Source organism: Apteryx rowi, unplaced genomic scaffold (genome assembly GCF_003343035.1).
Source record: "Apteryx rowi isolate R43461 unplaced genomic scaffold, aptRow1 scaffold_254, whole genome shotgun sequence".
Classification (NCBI taxonomy): Eukaryota; Metazoa; Chordata; class Aves; order Apterygiformes; family Apterygidae; genus Apteryx; species Apteryx rowi.
Window position 1 is genome coordinate 783,895 of NW_020448908.1, and position 4,753 is coordinate 788,647.

At 42.9% G+C, this 4,753-nt stretch overlaps 1 protein-coding gene across 1 annotated transcript in view; it reads right to left on the reverse strand.

The window, feature by feature from the left end:
* Nucleotides 1-4,710, reverse strand: part of MED26 (mediator complex subunit 26) — a 23,045-nt gene extending 18,335 nt beyond the window's left edge. The window contains exon 1 of the mRNA XM_026067124.1: nucleotides 4,592-4,710. The gene's annotated coding sequence lies outside the window, so the exon portion shown is untranslated. The remainder of the gene's footprint in view (nucleotides 1-4,591) is intronic.
* Nucleotides 4,711-4,753: the final 43 nt, after the last annotated feature.

Below are 4,753 nucleotides of genomic sequence, written 5' to 3' on the forward strand. Positions count from 1 at the left end.
AAAAAAAAAAAAGAGAAAGGTGTGGTTAACTTTTACAGGTAACACAGCTCTTTCCACGAGCTCCCAAGCCAACCTGCTAAGGCAGCAGGGAATCGGGAGGAAGAAACACACCTTTTTCCAGCCCCCGTACCTATTCCAGCACTTCAACGCCCATTCCCGCTGCCACGCCCGGGCTGGTGCTATTCACCATCCACCAGAAAGCGTATCAGGTAATGGATCTAGATTTAAAACTACCTGGAAAAACAAACTGTTTTCTTTTTTCTTTAAGTCCAGATCGATTCCCCAATTCAGTTCACCACATGACCCTGCAAATTGTTGCACCGGCACACGTAAGAGGGGTGTGTGTAGCAGGAATAAGCAGTGGGTGTTATTTAAATTACCACTGCTGCCGAAACAAGCACTCAAATTACAGYTTAAGAGCAAATGACTGCTGCCATCATTACTGCAACCTGTAGAGTTTCAAGGAATTAGCAATAGAAAGGCAATTTGGGGTTTCCATTGCTTTGACGCCCCCCCAGCCCAAACTGCCTGCTACTTTCGTTCCACTCAGATTGGGTCTCAGCAGCCCAGTTACAGACTTTGTCATAACAAGTCTTGCTCCTGCAAGGGGCAGCACGCAAATGAAAGTTTTTAAACTCAAAAAAACTCTCTCAAAAAGGGAGCATCTCGAAGGCTGTATTATCGCCAATAATATATTGTTTAGGACCAYCTAAGCAATCGATCAGAAATGGCTCTAGCTCATACTAGTTAAACGCAGCATATATGCAAGTATCACAGGCACCTTCGCAATGTATTGCCAGGAAGCCAAAAACCAGAAGCCTACAAGCTATTTTGAAAAGAGGTGAACAGGAAAGCTCCAGAGCAAGCTCAAACAACCGAGTTCAAGCTGATCCAGCTGTTGAAGATACAGAGCATCAAAAGCCAATCATACTCATTTAAGGTCATTTAAAATTATGAAGAAACTAAATACAATGGGACCTATTACAGCAGGCACAAAGCCTCTCTCTGGAACCCAGGAGTGATGTGCTAATGCCCCTTCAAATTCTAGACACTCGGGAAGGCTGCAGCCACCTGTATGGAGTAACACACACACGAAACACTATCGGTTGCCTCGATACAAAAAATGCGATTTGAAATCGCTATCTGAAACGAGACTAGGTACAATAAGGAAATAAACAGAAATTGTAAGAGGTGCATCAGGCTCCAGCCTCTTTGCACGCAGCAGCTTCCTCAAAACTGATAAGCTCATTAGCCCTCGCAGAAAAGGATCAAGCTAAAGCAAAAGCCATGCCTACTCTGCTTTCAGCCACACACGCAACTTCCCTGCATCTAAAGAAATTACCAAGACCCTCCTGAAGCRAAATACTGTGATCCTTCACTCCTAACATTATTACAGCAATGTCTATAGCACCTTTTCCTGGAACGTTGCCCCCTTTATTTATTTATTTTTTAAAACTCAATTCTAGAAAGCAAATCTGTCACTGATGATAGAGGCTTTTGTTTCTAGGACTTTGATACAGCAATCAATACAAAAAACAGTCATGGAAGCATCTTTAACTACGCAACTCATGCGTCAACTGGAAGATCATCCCAGGACAATATATTACCTGCATATTACAACACATGGACCAATTTATTATTAAYAACTCAGATCCCAGACTTTCCCTGAAGGACTGAGCAGCAAGACTGAGATACTGCATGAGTGGCAGTCTGATTTTCAACCAACTCGATCCACATAGCAAGCATATAATGGGTTGCTACTTACAAACCAAAGCTAGATTTGCACCAGTGAGAGAGGTATTAATGGCAAATAACTAAATTATTGTCTAATATTTAAAATAAGGAAAAGATTGTTACATATTCAAGACAAGGAATCATTTAATTGCAAGCACAGTTCTAACAGCCAGTTGGAAACGACAGGCTTTCCCACAGAGGAAAAAAATAACAAATCTCATTATTCCTGACATCAGGTAATAAATTCCCTGAAGAGTACAAAGAATGATTTAACAAGGCAAAGGTGCTCTGCTTGGTGGAAGAGGTGGTTTCTCAGCACGCTAAGCCCAAAGGGAAAGAGTTGTTTCTGCCAGAACCAAGGAATCTCTTCCCTACAAGAGTTCACACAGCTGCTACAATAAGGTGTCAGACATTTCTCCAGCTATTGTTTCTACTAGGTTCTTCCAGGAAAAGGATTTTCCATCGCTGTGTGTGATAACACTGAACCTCATACTTTCCTTCAACAGGAGCCTTGGAACATTGTCACTAACCTACGAGCTTTGGAAGGAAACCAATGTGGAGACTTACTGTTTAAGCAGTGTAGTAGCAGTAGTTTGCCCTCATTTCCCCCCCCCCCCCCGAAAGAAAAAGGCTGAATAGAGGGATACATAATACCAGATATCTTGAGTGGCTTCCCAAATGATATAGTATTTTAGTAGTTTATTTCTTATAGGTGTCCTTTGAAATAAAGGTCATACGTGTAAATTCTAAACTAAGTGCGTGAAACTAAGTTATAAGTATGTTTTGCAGCAATTGCTAGAAGAGGTCTCAAGCGCTAAATGCATCTGTACCATTAAAGCATTGCTCCTGATTCAGCAGGGCTTCACACAGTGGTTAAAGCAAAGATGAACAGCTGGTGCAGAAGATCATTTCTGATAAGCAAGCAGGTACCGAGAAGCCGGAGAAAAGATTATTTTGAACAACTAAATTCAACACAGGTAGGGCAACTTTTTTTTTTTTTTTTTAAAGCAGGCCCTCAGAGTTACTCAAGCTTTGTATACACTTCAAAGACCTTTGCAGTCACATTGGGGTGTCCACAGAAGAGAAACAGCTTGTATTAGAGAACATATCAGTGAAGCTGAAATTCAAATCATCCCAAATCAAAGCACTACAGAGAACCTCCCCCCCTCCTCACCCTCACAAAACTGGATTGGCCTTCTGCACATCTGACAGCATCAGGGGAGTTTTCACCCTTACTCCTCTCCAGGAACATGCACGTACACACACCGACAATTATATTGGAAAAGCCTGAATGAAATCCAGGCCTCAAAGCTTGACTTTCTCGGTAAACAAGGAAGTCAATCACAATAATGAATACTCTAAGTTTGAATGCAACCACTTCTTTTAACACGAGATCCTAAAAGGCCAGAAGAAAGTAGCCACAATTTTCTGCGAGCGCTAACAGCGCTGAGGCTCACAGCTGCATTAACTTCTTACCGTAGGAAAAGATTATCAGAACAGTTTCTTATACTTTCACACTGGGACTCAAGTCAGCTTTAATTCAGAATTTACTTTTTAAAGCGTTCAAGAATTAAGTTTTTTCTTCCCTTCGTGAAAAAGGCAAGASAGAGTTTAATCTATTGTTTACCATGTATTCTACAGGCTTCAGAGGAAAAAAACTCTGCGATCTTAGTCTGCACCAACTAACCTCAACGACACCACCCCTGCCCGCGTTTGAAGAGGTTAAAATGGAAGACAGCCCCCTGCCTACAGGCATTTCTAAACAATGGGCCGATTTTTCCACCATGAATTATTGCTCTGGATAAGTATCAAGTATGTAGAATTATAACATAATATACATTACTCTTGGAGCATATGCGGCTACTGACCTGTCAGAAGCTCAGCAGAGCTGCTGGCTGATGCTCTACTTCCCTTTGCAGACACCTGTCTGGTTATTTCTGATCCCCCTCATCACAACCAAGCTGCAAGCACTCTTAAATGTTTTGGAAAATACAGCATTATTTAACATTAATGGATGGGGAAAGGCAAAGGTATCCATCATAAAACACATCTCCTGGTTACTAACTACCATACGGCCGCAGTGTTTTCGAAAGTAACACCAGAAGTAGGATAACCAGTGCTGCCAACAGCTTTAAAGTTAATGGAAACCATAGTTCTCTCAAGAGTTTTATTAAACTAGGTAGGCGCTCAGTCTAATGTAAAGTGAAAAGTTTGCAGCCACAAAAAGAGAACCCAGAGCAAACAAAATTCATGAAGTATACTGACATTTCACTGAGAACCGAGTTAAAGTACTGCAAACTTGAATAACTTTGACATTTAAAAGCCCACAATTACCCTTATAACTCATGACTGTTACTAGAACAGGTAATACTCCAGCTCCTGACAAATGTACAGCAGAGTAGATTACTCAAGAAATTACAAGGTCACGGTGATTTTTCTTCAGTTTTCACATCACACACAGGCTGCTCTAGAGTGTTTCCAAGCAGCAAGAACTTTATTAGCTACTTCAAGACTGCAACACGCACCTAACACAGAATATACTTATTAGGAGGAAACAGGTATGACTTTAACAGAGCCAAAACATCGTTTTGTACACCCAGCCTCCTGGACCGGGCACTCGGTGCGATGCACCCGCAGCTGCCCCCAGGACAAGCTGCAGACGGTCGAACCAAACCCACCTTCGCATCCTGCTGTGGCGACCTTTGAGCTAAGATCTAAAAACCTGCCAGGTTGCAGACTCCGCAATCTTCTCACAGAGACGAACGCCTAAGCGGAGAACTGCCTTAATATGCCAAAAGCCTTAAAAGGATTAAATAACACTTCGGATAACCTCAACTTACACGTTAAACCCACTTACAGGTGAAACGTGCGCCRGCTCCTGTGCTCACGCTGCATCCCAGGGCGAGCGGATAAGCTCATTAGCRCCGTGCGGAGAAGGATAAAGGCGAGGACCGAGGCTGCCCCCGCGCCGGAGCGGCTCCGGAGCCCCCAAACCACCGTCCGCCGCCTCCAAGCGCCC